We start from the raw sequence: 24,085 nt of genomic DNA on the forward strand, positions 1-24,085 counted from the left end.
TGTTCTCCTTGAAAGAAATTGTATGAGAGAAGATTGGATTAAGTAGTTTTTATGTTATTTCAAAGCACTTGTACACTTTTCCAAAGATCAACTTACTTAGCCAAGTAATAAACTCTTGTTTTACAATAATACTAGTGTATATTATATCACTCTAGCTTACTACAAAATACAGAATTAGAGTTGGGAAACAAAACATTTGTTTCTTTGGTGAATGAGGCATATATTATTACCTATTCACTCTGCCAGATATAACTTGAACCTTTTAAGCTATTCAAAGGAAAACCCAACTAGTTAATCTTCTTTAGGAGGGAAGAAAAATAGCTCTGCCCCTACTCAGCCTCTTTTGTATTTTTAAAAAATCTTAGCCTTTTTCAGTCCAAAGAAAGTCTAAGTTTATATTATCTTTGCATGTGTATCTTTTGAAAAGTTAAAAAATGTGATTAGCATGTTTTCTAGTTTTGCTTTCACATTTTTTAGAGGATTGTAGTTTCACAGTGGGATAAATGAGTTCATTAAACCAAGTACTCATTTGGCTTTTTATTTCTCATCACACAGAAACCAGAGTGTGCAAATCATAAATAACTTCGATTACAATATAGTTTACTTTTCATTCCTTATACCACCCACACATGATTATGATTTGCCCATTTTTAAACTGTAGTATCACAATACTTCTAAACTTTGCTTTTAAAAAGGTCCCTAAAATAACAATTAAAAAATAAATAAATAAAAAGGTCCCTATCATTATGAATTTAATAGTTGTTTCCACACTGCTATATGAAGACAGAATCCATTTTTCTATTCTCTATTCAATTAACTTAATTTTTTTCTGTTTTTGTTGTTGTTGTTGTTCACATTGTTTAGCACTCTGTATAATAATCTATTTTACTACAGGAAAAGAATTAGTTTCCATACTTTTTCTTAAGTGTGACTCTGAAAAAAATTCATGTATTTCCAGTTAATGTCATTTTTTTGAATTCTATTAACTTGCTTACTAATACTATCTCTTGGTGGATTCATAGTCTGTGGTGGTCACTATTGCTTTGTTGAAAAAACCAAGAAAAAAGTTGTGGGTGGTCTCAGCAGGTACATGTTAACCACTTGATTTCTATTCCCACTAAATGCTTCAGGTTAAGTGATTACTTCAGTCCGAAATGATGCTTTCAGACATGTTACTGCAGGTGAAGGGACTGAACCAAACATCACGTTCAGTCATCGTCACACGTTGCTTGCTGCATCATCAGGAGACATGACATCTCTATGAATCAAGCTGGTAATGACATGTCAATGCTTCCTGAATGATAATAGATGCTGGCACAAGAATGTCCCGTCACCCCAAATTGTCCCTTTTATTAAATCCTCAGAAGTTTTGGGGAATTCTTCGGTTTTGAAGAAAGCTGCCACTCTCAGGCCCACATGGCTTCATCTGACCCTTAGAAGAATGTATTTCCCTGTTTGGTTCCCTGAGAAAGCATACTTTTTTCTCTTTACACTCTAAAGTGACTTTGTGCATCTTTACACAGGAAAAAAATTAGTGAAATGACCACCTAGGAATACAGGTGAGAGCTCTCTCAAGTTCTGTTTCAAGTCTTAGACCAACTGCATCTAAGTGTGTTGTTAGTGGGCATTCAGGCAGAAACAGAGAAGTTAAGGATTCTAAGTCTGGGAATCAGATTCCAGAAGCCCAATTTAACATTGGTCTAGTGCCTCTTGACCTGAATGCTGATCTTTTCAAGCTGTTGAGTTTCCTCAGAGAATAGCAGATTAGCAATCAGTGTATAATGAAGTGGGATTCTTTCACCAGTGGACTGGAGGTAAATGGTATCATCTAGGTGAAGGGCTACCCTCTTCACAGTTTAAACAGGTAAATCTAGTCCTCAGCCATCTCAAGCTCTTCCCCATGATACTCTAATGAGCAGAGGTAGCTTGCCATCACTAATGTAAGGCATTTTCCTAGAAGTCCATTCTTAGATGTACCCCATATACAAATATGGGCACTCATAGGACTCTTTTGAGATGAACTTTCCTCCACACTCCAGCATTTGATCACAGTTATGTCAGTGATAAAATACTTCGAGAAGGTTTGAGGAAGAAGAGTTGGCCAAAAGTGAGCACTCCAGCTGCCCTTGGATTTTTTCAGAGCTAGATGATTTGTTTAGTAAGTTCACTTGCCTTTGTACAGATGCTATTTCTTATTTCCTACTAGATCCAAATCTACCTACATCAGCCTTCAAACACTGATGGATGGTATTTTCAAGAACGAGTCTTCTGTTCCAGCTGGACCAAACTAGTTGCCATTTTTTTCTTCTCTGAAGTTTCTGGACTCATGCCTTTCACTCCCAACTGTAAATCCAGGCATTCTCAAAAGCCAGTAATTTGACTCTTCTGTTGGCTCTGGATTTCTCTTACATCCTTTTCCTAAGAAATGAATTTGGAAGACCCTAGCTGTGTGAGCTCTGGGAAAGGTCATGAAGTATACATAATTACAGGGAGAAATCCTGTTGGCTAATATATCAAAATATTAACCTGCCACAGTGTTTGAACTTCTTTTTGAAGAAAAGATACTTGAAGGACTTGCACAGAAAGAGGTCTATAACCCGTAAGGTTCTTATCAACAAAGATACCAAAATCTTCTAATGACATAGCCTTAGCTGGCAACCAATTGTCTGTGTGTCTCCAGTTTGGCAATTCTTATGAGACACACATATTTCATTTTATTTAAATGGTGTCTCAAAGTTGCTTGATATATGCTCTCTGTACGGTCAAGTGGTAGCATTTCTTAAAAGTAAATACACACTGTTTTTGACTCTTTAAGCACATGATTCAGCAACAGGTATACATGGTGGTGGTTTAGTCACTAAGTCATGTCCAACTCTTGTGACCCCATGAGCAGAGGAGCCTGGTAGGCTACAGTCCATGGGATTTTTCAGGCAAGAATGCTGGAGTGGGTTGCCATTTCTTTCTCCAGCAGATCTTCCAGACCCAGAAATCAAGCCTGGGTCTCCTGCATTGTAGGCAGACTTTTTAACCAACTGAGCTGTAAGGGAACCCACTACAGGGATATGTAGGTTCTCGAAAACATTGTGCATGTTTTTCTCCACTGGAGTCCGCCATTAGCAGAGTGGCTGTACAAGCTGGCATAATTTAGCATCTACTAATGACAAACATTTCCTATACTTAATACTGTCAATTGATAGATTTGTCTTGTCAATGTAAATAAGACACAATTTTATTGGAAAATTTTAAAAATTAAGACAGAGTCTACATTAAAAATATTGAAAAAATGTTGAACTCATAACCCCTCTCTTGTTGATGGTGAATTTAATGGGACCAAATGAGGACTAATTTAACTTGCATTTTCTAATTAATTGTATAATTCACTCAATTTGTAGTAGAAAATGGACCCACTTTAGGACCAAAGATAGAGATTCAAATTATTTCCCAACCAAATTTTATAGCCAATGGAACAGAAAAGCCAATAAAATATTTAAAAGCATAATCTGTGACTTCTATACTGGTGATGAACTTGAAAAATTAGAACATGCTTTGAAAAATAAGAATAAATATAAAAGAGGCTAATGGGCTTTGGCAGTGATGTACCAGGGAGGAGTGGCCATGGATATAATCTCTCTTGGTGGGAAGGTATACGATATCACTGAACTCATTTAGAATTACCAGGACATGGTAATAATAAAATACAGACTTATATTTAGATGGTTTATCATTGTTTTAAGATTCTCTGTGGATAATACAGCCCCTTAATGGGTAGATCACAGATGAATAATTGCATCCTTCCCCTTTTGATACACAACTATATTTTGATTATCCAATATATGGGGCATGCATTTTCTTGATTTTTGCTCAGTAAATATGTGTGGGATCAACAAGTAACCATTTTGACTGAACTCACACAGGGTAAGATGCAGGACAAACTTATACCCTAGATGAGATAGTAAAGGAATTGCCTGGTCTGGGCATTCCTTACATCATTAATTCTTCTTAGAGACAGTTTTGTACATCTGCTGCATATTAAAGTGCTGCAGTAGATTCTGGGAATATAAAAATAAATAAAAATCAGACCCAGTCCTTCTCATTGGCCTGTGGAAAGTCATAATCTGATAGGAATAAGAGACATCCATAAACAACAAATTATAAAATACGGTGATGCATGCTCTGAGAAAGATAAATAGAAAGTCTATGCAGGCCAAGAAAAAGGAGCAAATGATCTCCCTTAAGGTAGAATTGCTGAAGTCCTGTGATTGAGCTTGATTTTGAAAGATAAAAATGAGTTTGCCTGCTGGAGTTGTGGGAGAAGGGAATTTTTTTTTCTGTAGTGACCATGTAGGGAGAAAAATTACTGGGTAACTTTTTTGCCAGGCTTTACTAACTCAGGACTAGTATTTTCCTTGCAAAAGAGGACATTTGGAGGTGGGATACTGTGTCATGAAGTCACCAAATAATGGACGCACCAGCAATACAGAAGGCAGCATCTTTATTCAGACAGTCTTCTGGTATCTTTCAACCCTGATCCATTAGGTGATTAGCTATCTAATACATACGGAAGACTGGCACCTCTTTGGTTTCTTCAGTTGAGACATTCTAATAAAAAGAGGACATAGAGTCATTTCCACCAAATAGATAATATATTTTAATTGTTGGGGAAATAATGAATGAACTCAGAGTTATTTTTAAATGTATGGATTTTGTTTTTTTTGGGAAAAAAAAAATCACCTCGATTTCCCAATAGGGTTCTAAAATACAAGTAAGTAGAAAATGTCGATGCAGGTTGTAAAAAATTAAGTAGCACTGGAAATTATCTATGGAATCCTAGTTTGCTGGATTTCCACTTCAGGAAAATACCTTTTAAGATTATTACACCTTTGGTCACTGACATTGCATCATCTTTCAGGTAATCTCACTCTACCGCAAGATCTTGGCCATCATCCTCAAGAGCACTGATTTGTCTCACATCCCTCCAACAAGCAGTGTAGGCTCATGTAGCTCAGTGTCTAAAGATATTAATTATTAATATTCTTATTGACAAAAAAATGAGTTATTTTGACTCATTTATAATTTCTTTTTCCAACTAGGAGGTTCCAGGTAAGCAAAATCAAAGTGCCCACTCTCATGTTTCCTGGCTGTTTTTCTCCCCATTTCCATCTTCTCTCCCTACTGTTCGTGGCCTATCTGGTTGCAACTTGAGTCAAAAGCTCACACATCCAATTCCAGCAAGAGTTTGGCAAGCAAAGTCACTGTTTAGACATACCTCTGAAATGCTAGCACTGGCAATTCTCCACTATGGTTATGCCCATGAAGATAGTAATTTTTATTCTCTGTTTGCTTTCTCATCTTCAAATTCAAACTCATTAAAGATGTGTGGTTCCTGCTGTAAAAGTTCTTCTTTGTTGATGTGCAAGGGTGTAAATGGCTTTTATACTTGTAGTTCTATCTGGTATATTTCAAAATACCATTTGAATGCATTTTTTTTAATAGAAAATACAAATATTTGCCAATCTGGGTTTAAGCAGGAAAGAAAAACCTTTATTCATGAATTATTCCACTTCCTACTTGATTTGTTGGGTTTTAGGTGTCTAATTCTGGGCACAGATGGTTTCTAAGCTTTTTAAGAGGCTCTGTCCTAGAAAACAGACATTTTCACCAAATTGCCATTAAACAGGGGGTGACTTTTTATTCACTTCGGCACTGTTTCTCTCTTTGGGATTTGATTTCTTTTTTGTTCAGGTGGAAATGTCTCTACACAGCAGTCTGAAGCAACTTTCCAAGCCCTGAGCAGAAAATAAAAATATTTTGCCCTTCAATCATAGCAACAAAAGAAAAGAAAGAGTTTTGCTTTTACCACTTTCTGAGCTGTAAGAAGCAGTTCCACACTGTCCCCTCACTGGAGTCTGATCCCAAACAGCACACTGCAGGCCAATTGCCAACCCGGTTTGTGTAGAAGGAACATTGGCAGGAGTTGGCTTTGGCAAAAGATCTGTTTCTTTCTCACCTAAAGTTATTACAAGCTTCCTGTGGTATCTGTTCTGTGTGATTTGTTGCCTATGATTCTGTCCTAAGCAGGGCCACTTTTTAATCTACCTGCTTGAGGGGAATATGATAAACTCTTCAATTACTTTATCTTATCACAGGTTGTTCTGCCACTCCTTTCCTGTTTTAAAGTTTATCTGTTAGGTATTGAAGCTAGAAAACTATCAAAAGAATCAGTCTATCATAGTACTCATCAATATTTGGGTCACCTTGTAAATGGCCATTCTTGAATGCCCTTGTGTCTTCCAAATCTGTGTGGACTGCTTGTAAGCATTCAAAGTGGACACAGACTCTATACTTAGATCATTCTGGCAGGAGCATGTTGGCAAAATATCAAAAGCTTGTACATTTTTATTTTGGTTCTACTTTAATGAACAATTTTTATTTGAAAATCAAAACAATTATGCCAATCTCATAGCTCACTGAGATTGTCCTCGACTAATCAATGGTGTAATAGATAATCAGTTAGTCTCCATAATCAATTGTAACTTAGTTTAATTCTTGTAAATTTCTAAGCAATTCAGTGCAAGTAACCACTCTTAATCTCAACTGTATTATCTTTAAAGAGGGCGGACAGAAAATAAAAGTTATAGCATTGGGCTATTGTAAAGATTGGATTATATGCTATAAATCACATATAGTACTTTGGATATTGCCTAGCTCTTCATACTCAATGAAGTTGATGAAGATGATGACGATAATTGATGATGTGACTCCAGCTAGTATTAAACCAGCTTTCCTTAGGTTATTCTGCTTTTGGCCACTATGTGACAAAGTCATAATGAAATATAAACTAGAGTTGTGAATGAAATCTTCTGTCATTTCTTCATTTACTGATGCAAAAACTAAGACTTAAAAAAGTTAAGCAAGAGCCTCAGATTTCAAAATTAGCTCAGATCCAAGAATAAACCCTTGGTTCCCAATGCAGGGTCTCCCAAGTCCTTTTTTATCCTTCTACATTTTATTGTTTCTGTAACTGACAACTTCCTTTGTCCTTTGCCCCAACAATAAAAGGCATAAATTTCACTATTGGAAAATAGATACTAAGGCCATATTTAGAGGAGAAGGAGAGAAGGGAAGAAGAAGAGAAGGGAAAAGAGAAAATTCTAAATTCCCTAATCTGCTGCAAGCTCATTAAAATCTACCCTTGTTAGGTCTCCAAGAAAGGCGAGTTGGGATAAAGACTAAGGATATCTTGGTATTCATTACTTGCTAGGTCTGCACTCCAAGTTGTATGTGTGGTCAGTGACTCAGTTGTGTCTGACTCTTTGCAATCCTGTGGACTGTAACCTGTCAGGCTCCTCTCTCCATGGAGTTTTCCAGGCAATAATTCTGGATTGGGTTGCTGTTTCCTACTATAGAGGATCAAACCCACATCTCTTGTGTCTCTTGCACTGACAAGTATATTCTTTACCATTGCATCACCTGAGGTACTGGAAGTTAGGCTGGATCATATATAATCTGCAAAGACTTTTGATCCTATTCTAGAAGCATTCTTGAGTGTATTTCTTTAACCTCATCCCAGGGTTCAATCTGCTTTCTGTTTTGTCTTGTATGGCAGAACTGCTCGCCGACAGAAAGTCACGCCCACCAATCTCTTTGTCCTTCCCAGCTCTGTTGCTACTGTTTCAGTAACCTCAGTTCAGTTCAGTCCAGTCGCTCAGTCGTGTCCGACTCTTTGCGACCCCTTGAATCACAGCATGCCAGGCGCCCCTGCCCATCACAAACTCCTGGAGTTTACTCAAACTCATGCGCATTGAGTCGGTGATGCCATCCAGCCATCTCATCCTCTGTCAACCCCTTCTCCTCCTGCCCCCAATCCCTCCCAGCATCAGGGTCTTTTCCAATGAGTCAACTCTTCTCATGAGGTGGCCAGAGTATTGGAGTTTCAGCTTCAGCATCAGTCCTTTCAATGATCACTCAGGACTGATCTCCTTTAGGATGGACTGGCTGGGTCTCCTTGCAGTCCAAGGGACTCTCAAGAGTCTTCTCCAACACCATAGTTCAAAAGCATCAATTTTTTGGCTCTCAGCTTTCTTCACAGTCCAACTCTCACATCCGTACATGACCACTGGAAAAACCATAGCCTTGACCAGACGGACCTTTGTTGGCAAAGTAATGTCTCTGCTTTTTAATATGCTATCTAGGTTTGTCATAACTTTCCTTCCAAGGAGTAAGCGTCTTTTAATTTCATGGCTGCAATCACCATCTGCAGTGATTTTGGTAACCTCAGGTAGTCTCTTTCCCAGCTCCACTGCGGGTAAGGGTGACCAATGAGATACCTACTGTGGAGCTTTAAAGAAGGTTTCTGCTATCTTATAAAAGGAAATAACAGGAGAGTCCATTCTCCATCTTTAAAAATTTTGTATGTGAATATTGTCTTTGGAGCTAAAGCAGCCATTTTCCCCCCCACAAGATGAAAATAATGATGACAATAATTCAGAATAGTGGAGTGGAAAGATAGAAACTGAATCATTGAAAATATTGTGGAATTACTGACCTATCTTGAGACTACACATTCCCAGTCTTCTTAACAATAAATGTTTATGTCATTATTAGTTCAGTTCTCTGTTACTTGTAGCCAGTATTATTTAGAAATGACACCTTTAGATAGTGAGAGAATTAGGCATGTGGGTGGCGTCTTCACCTGAGTGGAGTAAGTTTCCACATTTTTCTTACCCTAGCAGCCTCAGAGAACAGAAAAATTGGAAATCTACAAAGCTATTCATGGAGTTGGTTTAAAGGTAATTCAGAGAGCAAAGAGATTTATTATCTCAATATAGGTCTAATTATAATATGGTTAATCCTACCATTAGAAGCTTTACCTACCAGCACGATGAATCATCTGCCTTTGAGAAACAGTCTTGAACAATAATTCAAACCATCTAAAAATCTGTGTTTTAGAGTTTCATTGAGCTTATAGGTAAAGGAGAATGCTTAATTGTTTATCTTGAAGGTATTTCTTAAGTTTCTGATACTTTATATCAGAAGTTGTATTTCATTTGCTTAGATGCTTTTTCATATTACCAGCTGACTCTTAATGAAGAGCCCAGTAGACCATAGTGTTTTTGAGGACCACACAGACACAATTAATTTGTTGCTGTACAAATCTATTTTGAAAGTACCGTGCACATCTATTTTGAAAGTACACTGTAAAATTTCTTTAAAATGTGTTTGTTATAAACTTTTTGGAAAGTAATTTAAAATGTAAATGCACTTTGGCCCTACAGCTACAGTTTAAGGTACCCTGGGTAGACTCACTGTGTTATTAAATATTAAAGATGATTACAGTTATTCACTATTACTTTATTGAGATGTAGACTGCAATTCCCCTCCCTTTAACTTTAGGTTGGCTGTAGTGGGTTTCTTGTCCAGTAGAAAGAAAGAGGCAATATTACAGAATTTCTAGGTTTAGGTCTTAAAACATCTTGCAGTTTCCATTTGATTCTCTTGGAACATTCTTTCTTGGGCTCTGAGTTTGCTATGTAAGATGCTAACTACTCTGAGACTGCCATGCTGAAGAGTGTACATGAAGGCACCCCTGTCACTTGTCCCAGCTGAGACCAGCTTTCCAGCCAGCCTTGTCAAGGTGCCAGTCATGAGAGGAAATTCACCTTGCACCTGAGACCAGCATATCTGGCATCTAAACACCACTGAGTAATTTCCACTCATGTTGTGTGAAACAGAAGAATCAGCCAAGATTCCTGACATTCAAACACTTGAGAGAAAACAAATAAATGATAATTTTAGGCTGTTAAATTCTGTGGTAGTTTGCTATACACCAATAGATTACTGTAGTATTTTGTCATACTTTGTCATACACCAATAGATTATGGTAGCACGTAAGCACAAAAATGATCTTGACTGTATTAGTTGTAGAAATTAAGACCTGGAAATATTTTAAATTCCATTAATGGGGGACTAGTTCAGAATTTTGTAGCAAACTCACACAAGAAACCACCATATATCTGACTGTTGAAATAATGACTGGGATAAATACATGTATTTATGTAAAATAATGTCCATGGTGTATGAAGTCAATAATATTCGAGGTGGAAAACATCATTATAGATTGTATGAATTCACACACAGAGAAGTATTTAGATAGATAAGTGTGTGCATGTTTGTCATAAACATACATGTACAAATCTGTTAATGATTTCAACATTATGGGCATGAATCCCCATCTCTTCCACCCCCTACCAATTTTCTTAGTGCTATGGTTTACAGATAATTTTGTTATTCTTTTTTGTTTGTTTCCATTGCTTAAGAGTAGATATGCATTAATAAACTTTAGAAATCAGCAAAAGGTGGCAAAAAAGTAGATATTAAAATTCTATGACAAACCTGGACAGCATTTTAAAAAGCAGAGACATCACTTTGCTGACAAAGGTCTGTATAGACAAAGCTATGGTTTTTCCAGTAGTCATGTATGGATGTGAGAGCTGGACCACAGAGAATGCTGAGAACAGGAGATTTGATGCTTTTGAACTGTATGCTGGAGAAGACTCTTGGGAGTTTCTTGAACAGCAAGGAGATCAAACCAGTCAATCTTAAAGGAAATCAACCCTGAATATTCATTGGAAGGACAGATGCCGAAGCTGAAGCTCCAGTACTTTGGCCACCTGATGCAGAGAGCCGAATCATTGGAAAAGATCCTTATGCTGGGGAAGATTGAGGGCAGGAGGAGAAGGGTACGACAGAGGATGAGATGGTTGGATGGCAACATTGACTCAATGGGCATGAGTTTGAGCAAACTCCGGGAGATAGTGAAGGGCAGGGAAGCCTGGCATGCTGTAGTCCATGGGGTTGCAAAGAGTCAGACATGACTGAGTGACTGAACAAAAACAAAAATCCTATTCAAAGATATCCTTTGTATTCTAGGCTCCTTTTATGCACATTTCAAGTGGGGTTGAAGTGTTAAACTGCTTCACATCTTTTATATGTTTAGATTTTCCAGATTTAACATCATATCATCTGCAAATAATTATTTTGCTTTCTCCTTTCCAAGTTGCACTAGCTAGACTTAGGACACTGTTCAATAGTAACGGTGTCTTCCTGCAGTTTTGGATTAAATCCCACAGTGTCTTTTGGACCAAACTTGATAGTCTCCATCATGTTCAGGAAGCATTTTTATTTCTATATATTAAAAACTTATACTAGCTAATGGTTCTTGGATTTTGCTGTAGCCTTCTGGGGTATCCAGTTGGAAAGATTGTATTGTTTTTCATATTTAACTTGTCTATGTGATAAATTTTATTAATAGATTTCATGATGAATAGTTCGATTCTTGGACTAAAGACCATTTTCTGTTGTCTGTTTAAGAATTTCCAAGTCTGCAGTCATAAAGAACTGGATACACAGATTTCCATTCAGTGTATCTTTGTCAGTTTTTGTTTTCAGAATAGTTCTTGCTTTATAAAAAATGAATTGGCAACTTTCCTTCTTTATAAATCTGTTTCTCAGTAATCTTTTAGCACAGACATTATCTGTGTCTTGAAAACTTAAAATTAGTGTAATGGCATCTGTCTCTAGAGATGCTTTTCTATTTGTGCTGAGTTTTTGTGAGTCCCCTCCCTCATTTTTCTTGCTTTATCAAATTGTTTTTCTTTAAAAATTCTTACTGAATTAGTTTTGGTTATTTATAAGGTTTTTTTTTTTTTTAAAGAAAATTTGTTCTCTTGAGATTATTAAATATATTAGCTGCAATTGTTCTTAGAAGAATCTCATTTTAAAATATATGATGCAAGATATATAAGAAAAAATGTAAAATATATGCTATCTCTGTTAAAATATATCCTTTCTACATTTTGAAGCAATTTGATTAATAATTTTTTTTCTATGTCATTGTTTATACAAGCCTCAGAGTTTTCATTTCCATAATTTTGCTTTATAGCTATTTCTGCTTGACTCTCTATTAATTATTTCCTTCTGAATTATTTAGGCTTTGCTTATTTTTTTTTCTTTCTATCTTTTTGAGCTCTTCTTGTGCTATAAAATCACTGTGGATGGTGATGGCAGCCATGAAAATAGAAGATGACTGCATCTCGGCAGGAAAGCTGTGACTAACCCAGACAGTGTGTTAGAAAGCAAAGGCATCACTTAACTGACAAAGGTCCATCTAGTCAAGGCTATAGTCTTTCCAGTAGTCATGTACAGAAGTGAAAACTGGACAATAAATAAGGCAGAACACCAAATAATTGATGCTTTTGAACTGTGGTGCTGGAGAAGACTCTTGAGAATCCCTTGGACTGCAAGGAGATCAAACCAGTCAACCTTAAAGGAAATCAACCCTGAATATTCATTGGAAGGACTGATGTTGAAGCTTAAGTTCCAATACTTTAGCCACCTGATGCGAAAAGTTGACTCATTGGAAAAGACCCTGATACTGGGGAAGATTGAAGGCAGAAGGAGAAGAGGGTGACAGAGGATGAGATGGTTGGATGGCATCACCAGTTCACTGGACCCGAACTTGGGCAAACTCCGGGAGATGGTGAGGAACAGAGTAGTCTGGTGTGCTGCAGTCCATGGGGTTGAGAAGAGTTGGACACAGCTTGGTGACCTAACAGCAACAAAATCTTCTGAGCAAACCTTTAGAATATTTCATTTATTTTATAAATAATGAAAATGACATTTGCTCAGTATAGCTTTAATTGCATCTCATAAGTCTGATGTGTGTTTTTCTTTTCTTTCTGTTAACATTGACTCATTTTCTCCTTGACTAAATATAATTTATAAAATGAATATAAAGATTTCCAAGTGTTTAGGTTTTATTGATGTCATTTTCTCTTCCTTTTACTTCCTTAAAGATCTTGAGATATGGTCATTTAGGTAAAGATTGCAAAGCTGAAATTGTAAAGTTTCCTTAAACCAGCTGCTCAAATTTGATAATATCACTGTATGAATATATCCATCTATTTAGAATATAACTGTTCTCCACTCCTCATCCCACTCCTGCTTAACGCTATCCTCAGTAATTTAACTTGGAGATAAATCCCCCAAATTTTTTCTTTGTTATTACTAGATGTTTGGAAGGGAAAATGTTCTAAAAAAACCTTCTTGAATTTTTTTAAGCACCTGAATAGAGTATATTCTGGGTTTAAATACATCTGTGGATATCTTTGCATTTTTTTTCCATACAGGAATTATAGCGTGGCTGAGTATAGAATACAGAACATATTGCTGTTACTGTTTTGTTGATGTTACTTCACTTATTTTTGTTGAGTGATTTACAATGTTGCATTAGTTTTATTGATTGATACACAATGTTGTGCTAGTTTCAGGTGTATAGCAAAGTGATTCAATTATATATACATACATTCTGTTGTTTCAGATTCTCTTCCCTTATAGGTTATTACAAAATATTAAGTATAGTCCCCTGTGCTATAAAGTAGATCCTTGTTTGTTATCAATTTTATATATAATAGTGTTTATATGTTGATCCCAAACTCCTAACTTAATCATGCCCCTCTTCCTCCTTTGTTAATAAGTTTGTTTACTATGACTGTGGGTCTATTTCTAATTTGTAAATAAGTTCATTTGGATCATTTAAAAATTGTATCTAATATGGATCAAAAATTGGAAGCCAACCCGATATTTTCTGTATCTTGTGACTAATCATTTTATTGTTGTTGAATGTTAAAGAGATATTTAGCTTTACAATTCAAACATTTAATTAGGTTAATTCAAATTGATGATTCCTTTCCTTAATTTTGTTCTTAATATATAAACAAAAGAAAGTTTATTAATCTATATAGCAAGTCTTTTCTTTGAAGAAGAGACCACTGAATTTTATTTATATTTTTATTTAATGATTCAATTTGTTTGTATTCTTTTTTATTTTTACATATTATTATTGAAGTGTAGTGAAAGTCTCTCAGTCATGTCTGATTCTTTGCTACCCCATGGACTGTAGTCCACGGAATTATCCAGGCCAGAATTCTGGAGGATTTAGCCTTTCTCTTCTCCAGGACGTCTTCCCAACCCAGGGATTGAAATCAGGTCTTCTGCACTGCAGGTGGATTCATTACCACCTGAGCCACAAGGGAAGCCCAAATATTATTATTACTGTAATGAAAATGTTTCATTAAAATTTATTTCAATATGTTAAAATGTACAATTCATTAGTATTTAACTCAATTTAAATGCAACTCACAGTAGATATAAAATATTCTCTTGAGCCACTTCCCACTGTTTTCTTACATCTATCATCATAGATTATTTTGTTGATTCCCGAAGGTTCATATAAGTGGTATCATACAGAATGTATTCCTTTGGGACTAGCTTCTTTCATTCAGCATAATATGTGTAGATTGATCCATGTTGATGTGTATCAGTAAGTCATTTTATTTCACTTCTGAGTTGTGTTCCATTATATGATACACTGCAACTTGCTCATCTTTCCTCCTCTTGATAGACATGTAGAGGTTTGTAGCTTTTTACTGTTATGACTGAATTTTCTAGGAACATTCTTGTACAATTTGGATTATGCATGTATGTTATACAAGCCATTATTATAAATGTATATTTCTATTTCTCCTAGTTCCCCATAGGAGTAAAACTGCTTTTAACATAGATGTATTCTTATCTTTATAGAAAATCATCATTCCAAGTATCTAAAATATTTTACCATTTAATACTCCCACTGACTGCGTATGAAAGTTCCAATTGGTCTACACCATCACCGTTTAATATCAGGACTTTTGGGAGAGGAAGTATGTCAGGCATTTTATGGATGTTGAATGGTCTTTCATTGCTGTTTAAGCTTGCATTTCCCTTATGTCAAGAATTTTGACCAACTTTGTGAGTGCTTATTGCCCTTCAATTATTTTCTTTTGTGAAGTTTCTTTTCAGGTTATTTCCAGTTTTTTAATGGTTGTTTACATTTTCCTTGATAATTTGTATAAATTCTTTATATATTCTGAGTACAAACTATTTGTCAGATATTTGCAAATATTTTTTGCAGAGAGTGTTTTTAAGTGGACTTTCTCTCTAGATGAGTTCTATAAACTACACATACAATTATGCCCAAAGGCAATTTTGTATTCAAATGAGTAGTCAATCCATGAACCCACCTTCACTTTATGAGTACATTCTTTTTTTTTTTTTAATCATGCTTAACATGTATTTCTTTCAACGTAATTTTAAGTTAACTGTTGCTTTTGCTTCAGTGAAGCTTTATATTTTGTTTTCTTCTATTATCTTTTCATAAAAGTTCTTATTGTTTTCTGATGTAGCAAGTGTTTTATAAAATTTTCTATCTGGAGGGGAATTGAGATGCAGCTACTGTTCTGGATTTTCATACAAACTGGTATGAGGATAACCTAGATTTAGAGCAAGGCTGCTTTGAGGGGCCTGCCCAAACATGAATATAATGAGGCATATGAGGCTCCCTCATAGACCATGAAGAGCTGACTTATTAGGAAAGACCTTGATCCTGGGAAGGATTGAGGGCAGGAGGAGAAGGGGAAAACAGAGGAAAAGATGGTTGGATGTCACCACTAACTCGAAGGACATGAGATTGAACAAGCTCCAGGAGATGGTGGATAGGGAAGCCTGGCATGCTGTAGTCCATGGGGTCTCAAAGAGTTGGACGTGACTGAGTGATTGAATGACAACAACATGGACCACTAAGCTTATTAACACTGTTTGAAAACACCTCAGCGCAAAAAATAGAAGTCATCGAAAATGGAGGCCATATTTGTCTATTTGCTTAAATAACAGTAAAGCAGAGGTTATAGCTATAATCTAGGTTAAATGTGGGTATATATGTATATAAATCATTGAGAGTTACTGTCATAATGATAAAAAAGTCAATACTACAGAACCTCTTTTGTGACATCTTATAATAAATTTTCACAAGGCTGATATTAGACTTCCTTCCCTGGAGTGAAATTTATCCAGTAGGACTCATTATGTTATTTTTGAGTCTGAGATGTCTCGTACCTAATCTAATTTTTTTACTAATTAAATTAATGACATAAAAAATACTGTGATTTTTTACTTTTATCTCATTTTGAGTCATTTTTGGTTATTCATTTTTATGATTAGTGACTATGCTGCATAGACACAAAGGTACTAAAATTCTAGAAATACACTATTGTAAATGATATGTTACAATTTACTTTGAAGAAGTGTCATTTTTACATTCCAAATGCTATAACATCTTTAAAATTTAAATCCAAAAACTACAGAAAAAACATATCACAATAAACTATCAAGTAAAATAAAAATAGATTTTCTTTTGTACTATATGCATAATTATCCAGAAATCTCTCTTAGATGCAAAAAATATGTTCTTTAGTGGCTGATACAGCTCTTCCAAATCAACAATAGAATTGTTCGAAAAATTGCAAGGACCATTTTAGAATCAAATAACTACACTTACATACATGTATAAAAACTAATTCTTGTCACCTACTACCTGTGTGTGCACATATATAGCCTACATATATCAGTTATGCTATGCTTTTGAAGTATTTTTGCTGACAAGTTAAAAGTTTATCAAGACTATTTCTCTGTTTATTTTGTTGAGGAAGGAATGGTAATATAACCAGCAGAAGCAAAATCTGAAAAGCATAGCAATTTTAAAAATTGACACTATTTAAACAGTGTGGTTCCTTCCTTGTATTTCTAAATATCTCAATAGATGATTGCAAATTCATTGATTTGGTTATGAACCCTGGGGTTATTCTTATTTTTTTTCTAGAAAGACATTCCCCTAGGAATCAATTTAAGCATATATTTTTCTCTATGGTATGCATCCTAATAGCCATTAACAATCAGTGATATCATCAGCATCTCTTCTTTACTGATGACTAAATTTTTTAAAAAAAGCTTTCAGTTGTCATATTCTTATGCCATATATTTTTATATAAAGTTATTTTTATATTTATATACCTAAGTTAAATATCAAATCACTACATTTAGACAATAAAAATGAATGCCCAGAGATATGTACGGATGAAAAATTCCTTAATGATTTGGTTTTACATGTAAATTCATTTGTTGCAGTATTTTTCCCTGCAAGGCAGTGCAATACATAGGAGTTATCTAATTTAGACTGGTGTTCTACAATTAACTGTGGGATTTGGGACAAGTTAGGTTAATTGTTGAAACTTGCTTTCCTCATTTGTAAATATAGTGCACAACAATGCACACTTTTTATGAAGAATAACTACAAATATGTATGAAGACTAATTTACATAAAGGCCATGTTCCATAGGGCTTCCCAGGAAGCGCTAGTGGTAAAGAACCCACCTACCTATGCAGGAGACATAAGATGCAGGTTCGATCTCTGGGTCGGAAAGATCCCCCAGAGAAGGGCACAGTAATCCACTCCAGTATTCTTTTCTGGAGAATCCCATGAACAGAGGAAGCTGGCAGGCTACAGTCCTTAGGGTTGCACGGAGTTGGACACAACTGAAGTGACTTAGCACATAGCACGTAAGCACATGGTCCATAAATGGTGACTGCTCTGAATGATCTATGTATCTGGATGGAGGTTTTTTCATAAAATGAAAGAAAAAACATTTAAAATTTGTTTCTAAGAATGGTTGTTTATAAACACAAAAATGCTAGATAAGTAATTTTGGCTAACTGAAAGTACACATATGCAATCTTATTTTGAAAATGGAAAGTGTTGTACATATAATTATTCCCTGGTATATGTAGTAAATATATCACAGATTTTATTTAAGAAAGAGATTCACTGAATTTAACAAATAGTAAAATTAGGGGGTTCAGAGTACATATTTAAAATAATATAATTCAAATATTGCCAATTGTTTTTCAGACTATATTTTTTTCCAGATTTACGTGATCTTGGGCTGGGGGCAAATGAGTTTTTTTGAAATATGAAGTCTTGGACTCCACTCTAGACTTACTGAATAAAAATTTTGCAGTGCTTAGTTTAGTGTTATAAAATTTATTTTGAGGAGGAGGACTATATATTTCTAGAACTTTTTAATCTTAAGAAAGGTTTGGAGAGCATTACATCAAAAATTGCACCTAAGTTATATGGCTATAAATAAGAATTAATTAATTTAAAGATGTCAGAAATAGTAAGAACTAAGAACTTTTATTCTAAATAACTTCATTCAGTGGGTCAATTGTCCCATTCAGGGTTACATTTCAAAGATGGTAGTTGCATGAAAAATCTGTAATGCTGCTTCAATCAAATATTTCATATAGCATTTCTGGGATTTCTTTATAGGTGATAAGGTGTTGCTGGTACATGTACTAAAATTGTCCGTGTTTAAACAACCTCCCCATGCTTAATGGAATGAGACATTGGGATCCAATGGAGTACTTTTCTGGGTATTTGAAAGAAACCTTGATGAAAATGGTGGTCTAGCCAACAAGTATAACTGGGACCTTCTACCAGAATAAGAACAAAGATTAGACTTTGCAAAACAGACTGTTAGCTACCTTGCTTTTGGCCTAATATCAAAATGGTATGTAGCTGGGTAATATTCTATTGCATATTTGTGCATTGAAAAGGAACAAAATTGTGCCATTTGCAGAGATGTGTTTGGACCTAGAGATTGTCATGCAGAGTGAAGTATGATAGAGAAAAACAAATATTGCATATTAATGCCTATATGTGGAACCTAGGAAATGGTATAGGTCAATATATTTGCAAAGCAGAAATAAACACAGATGTAGAGAATAATTGTATGGTCACCAAGTAGGGGGAAGGTGGGAGTGGGAGGAATTGGGAGATTGACATATATACACTACCATGTATAAAATAGATAACTAATGAGAACTACTCTATTGCACAGGGAGCTCTAATCAATGCTCTGGGGTGACCTAAAGAAATCCAAGAAGAGGGGATATATGTTTATGTATGGCTCTGATTCACTTTTCTGTACAGCAGAAAATAACACAACAATATAAAGCAATTATACTCCAATAAAAAATGTTAAAAATGATATGTATGTTCTCTTCTTCAGTAATGTAGATTATAGCACTGCTGTTTCTGGGTCAGCAACTACAACTGATAACAAAAATCTCAGCCAAACACTGACAGAAACAATATGTTATTCATCTACTTTTCTAAGTCTTCATTTTAGTTCAATAGTCTGTAGCACACAGTATTCTAACATGCTGCTCTCATTCCAGATGACCTAGGGAAGACAGCACAGTTAGAGTAGGCTCTCTGGAGTGGGGCACTTTGATTTATTTGGGGGAATGAGAAGCAATGGCCATTCTCAAGTTTGGGTCAGTTTCTTCACAGCATGATCAGTGTTAACACACCAGTATTAAGCATAATATCATAGATATGTTTCTGCTGTTAAAATTCATTTGTCTATAAAATTAGATTGCACAGAGTACTGGTATGTGATGAAGCATTGAATCATCTATGCTATTTATAGTAGTAGTAGTGTTAGTCACTCAGTTGTGTCTGACTCTTTGTGACCCCATGGACTATAGCTTGCCAGACTCCTCTGTCCATGGGATTCTCCAGGCAAGAATATTGGAGTGAGTGGCCATGTCCTTCTCCAGGGGATCTTCCTGACCCAGGGATCAAACCTAGGTCTCCTTCACTGCAGGCAGATTCTTTACCACCTGAACCACCAGGGAAGCCCCATGCTACTTATACTTGAGGCTTATAATTTTCTCCAGAGTTCTAGTGAACTCCAAATCACTGATGTGATCAAAATAGATGTCAAATGTTTGAAGTTGAAAAGAGTATTCTCTAATTATTAAATTCTAATCTTTTGGCAGTTTCTCCCAAATTATACACTTCCCATTTTCAAAATGTATAATTAAGACTTCATTGTCTCTTAATTTAATTCTCATTAATTACAATGTGTTATAATTTATATTCATAAATTAATCAAAAGAGAAACTTAAGTGCTCAACCTCTCTACATCCAACATCTATTTCTTTATCTTTCTATAGCATTATGACTCTCTTGGATTTCCATTACCATTGCATAACTTATTCCATATTTGTATTCTTCTACATTATGTAGAATCTCTTATTTAATTAATAACCTTTCGGTTAAGATTGATCACACCACTTTATTTTTCCTGATGGCCACTGCCTATTCACAGTGCTCTAGTTCTTAGACAAAATAATTTGAATAAGAAGTGATTCATAACTGCACTATTTATCCTCTACTTTATTCCTGTATGCTTTTGTTTTCCACCCTTCTCTGAATACTTGTGCAGGAAGGTGGTGGGCTTCCACCTGGATTCTTCCAATAGTGTTGGCTGGAAGGTGGAAGGAGAGAGAAAATTCAAGATATTTCTCATCTATTTTCCTGCTTGGCCCTGCATTTTGAACTACAGGTAGTTATGAAGACACCCTCCTCTTTAGCTCAAGCATTTTTTTTTTTAATCTCTGGCAAAACTACTTGACAATCATATTCCATCAGCTCCGGAAGTGGTAATCATGTCTTGCTACCTTGAGTGTTTGTTCCTTATTTTGTTCTTAAACTTGCCTTTTATTCAGTCTCTTTATTTAAACCACCCAGGGAAAATTCTATTTCCAAAGAGCCCCAGACTGATGTAAAAAGTTTTTTTAAAAAAAATCAATATCCTTAAAAGCTATGAAAGTGAAAGTGTCAGTGGATCAGTCATATCTGACTCTTTGCAACCCTATGGAGTGAAGTCTGCCAGGCTACTTTGTCCATGGAATTCTTCAGGCAAGAATACTGGAGTGGGTTGCCATTTTCTCCTCCTGGGGATCTTCCAATCCAGGGATCGGACCTGCATCTCCTGCACTGCAGTCAGATTATTTACCATCTGAGTCAGCAGGGAAGCCAGAAAAAGTACATGAAAGAACAGGAAAGTCACTCAGTTGTGTCTGACTCTTTGAGACCCCATGAACTGTAGCTCACCAGGTTCCTCTCCCAATGGAATTATCCAGGCAAGAACACTAGAGTGGGTAGCCATTCCCTTTTTAAGGAGATCTTCTTGACCCAGGGTTTGAACCCGGGTCTCCTGCATTGCAGGCAGATTCTTTATCATCTGAGCCACCAGGAAAATACAAAAACTATGAGTATAATTTCAATTTTAAAAGTCTTGAAAATATGTGGTCCATGTAAATATTTTCAAGCTAAATGTAAATCATACACAAATATTCAAAAATTCCTCTATATCCTATTGATTTATGTTAACAATATATACCTTCTCATATAAAATATGCCTTAGGATAAAGTAATAGCAATCACAGGGATCAATATTTGATTTCATAAATTTCTCTGTTTTCACCTCCATCTTGGTTCCACTTCAGGTCATTCTTTTCACAGAAAACAAATAGCTGCTGGTACTGTTGTCCTTGTTCAGTTACTGAGTCATGTACAGCTATTTTCCAACCACAACCCCATGGACTGCCGCACACCGGACTTCCCTGTCCTTCACTATTTCCTGGAGTTTGATCAAACTCATGTCCATTGTGTCGGTGATGCCATCGAACTATCTCATCCTCTGTCATCCCCTTCTCCCCCTTCTCTCAATTTTTCCCAGCATCAGGATCTTTTCCAATGAGTCAGTTCTTCACACCAAGTGGCCAAAGTATTGCAGCTTCAGGTTCAGCATCAGTCCTTCCAATGTATATTCAGGACTGTTTTCCTTTAGAATTGACTGTTTTGATCCCCTTGCTGTCCAAGAGACTCTTAAGAGGCTTCTCCAGCGCCACAATTAAAAAGCATCAATTCTTCAACACAGCCTTCTTTGTAGTTCACCCCCTGAATCCATACATGACTACTGGAAAAACCCCAAACTCTGACTATACAGACCTTCGTCAGCAAAGTGACATTTCTACTTTTTAATACCTTGTCCAGGTTTGTCATTGCTTTCCTTCCAAGGAGCAAGTGTCTTTTAATTTCAAAGCTGCAATCACGGTCTGCAGTGATTTTGGAGCCCTAGAAAATAAAATCTGTCACTGCTTCCACATTTTCCCCTTTTATTTGCCTTGGAGTGATGGGACCAGATGTGATGATGTTAGTTTTTTGAAAGTTGAGTTTCAAGCCAGCTTTTTCACTCTCCTCTTTCACCTTCATCAAGAGACTGTTTCGTTCTTCTTTGATTTCTGCCATTAGAGTGGTATCATCTGCATATCTGAGGTTGTTGATATTTCTCCTGGAAATCTTGATTCCAGCTTGTGATTCATTCAGTCCAGCATTTTGCAGGATGTTCTCTGCATGTAAGTTAAATAAACAGGGTAACAATATTTAGCCTTGATTTCTTTCTCAATTTTGAACCAGTCCATTGTTTCATGTCTGATTCTAACTGTTGCTTCTTGACCTGCATAAAGATTTTTTAGGAGATAGATAAGGTGGTTTGGTATTCCCATATTTTTAAGAATTTTCCACAGTTTGTTGTGATCCACACAGTCAAAGGCTTTAGCATAGTCAATCAAGCAGAAGTATATGTCTTTCTGGAATTCTCTTATTTCCTCTATGATCGAATGTTGGTAGTTTGACCTCTGGTTCTTCTGCCTTTCCTAAATCCAACTTGTATATCTGGAATTTCTCTGTTCATGTACTGTTGAAGCCTAGTTTGAAGGGTTTTGAACATTACCTTGTTAGCATGTAAAATGAGCACAAATGTAGTGAAGTTTGAGCTTTCTTTGGCATTGCCCTTCTTTGGGATTGGAATGAAAACTGATCTTTTTCAATCCTTTGGTCACTGCTGAATTTTCTAAATTCGTTGCTATATTGATTGCAGCACTTTAACAGCATCATCTTTTAGGATTTGAAATAGATTAGCTGGAATTCCATCACCTCCACTAGCTTTGTTCATAGTAACGTTTCCTAAGGTCCACTTGACTTCATACTCCAGTATGTCTGGCTCTAGGTAAGCGACAACACCATCGTGGTTATCTGGGTCATTAAGACCTGTTATGTATAGTTCTGTGTAATCTTGCCATGTCTTCTTACCTCTTCTGCTTTTGTTAGGTACTTGCCATTTCTGTCCTTAATTGTGCCCATTCTTTCATGAAATGCTCCCTTGATATCTCCAATTTTCTTGAAGAGATCGCAAGTCTTTCTTATTCTATTGTTTTTCTGTATTTTTTTTTTTTTGCATTGTTCACTTAAGTCTTTCTTATCTCTCCTTGCTATTCTCTGGAACTCTGCCTTCAGTTAGGTATATCTTGCCTTTTCTCCTTTGTCTTCCACTTCTCTTCTTTTCTTAGCTATTTGTAAAGCCTCCTCAGACAACCAATTGCCTTCTTGCATTTTTTTTTCTATGGGATAGTTTTGATCACCACTTCCTGTAATGTTATGAACCTCTGTCCATAGTTCTTCAGGCACTCTGTCTACCAGATCTAATCCTTTGAATCTATTTGTCACCTTTACTGTATAATCATAAGGGAGTTGATTTAGGTCATACCTGAATGGCCTGGTGATTTCTACTTTCTTCAATTTAAGCCTGAATTTTTCAATAAGGAGCTTATGAACTCTAAACTACAGTCAGCTCTAGGTACTGTTTTTGCTGACTGCATAGGGCTTCTCCATCTTCAACTACAAAGTATATAGTCAATCTGATTTTTGGAATATAATCAACCTGATGTCTTTGTGTAGAATCGTCTCGTGTTGATCATCTGGAGATGTCCACATGTAAAGTTGTCTCTCATGTTGTTGGAAGAGGATTTTGCTATGTCTAGTACTTTCTCTTGGCAAAAATCTATTAGCTTTCACCGTGCTTCATTTTGTACTCCAAGGTCAAACTTGCCTGTTATGCAGGGTATCTCCTGAGTTCCTACTTTTGCATTCCAATTTCATGTGATGACAAGGACATCTTTCTTAGTGTTCATTCTAGAAGATCTTATAAGTCTTCATAGAACCATTCAGCTTCATCTTCTTTGGCATTAGTGGTTGGGGCATAGATGAATTACTGTGATGTTGAATGGTTTGCCTTGGAAACGAACCTAGATGATTCTGTCTTTTTTGAGATTGCACCCAAGTGCTGCAATTCAGACTTTTGTTGACTATGAAGACTATTCCATCTCTTGTAAGGGATTCTTGCCCAGAGTAGAGATATACTGGTCATCTGATTCAAATTTGCCCATTCCCATCCATTTT

The sequence above is a fragment of the Odocoileus virginianus genome, chromosome 14 (genome assembly GCF_023699985.2).
Source record: "Odocoileus virginianus isolate 20LAN1187 ecotype Illinois chromosome 14, Ovbor_1.2, whole genome shotgun sequence".
Taxonomy (NCBI): Eukaryota; Metazoa; Chordata; class Mammalia; order Artiodactyla; family Cervidae; genus Odocoileus; species Odocoileus virginianus.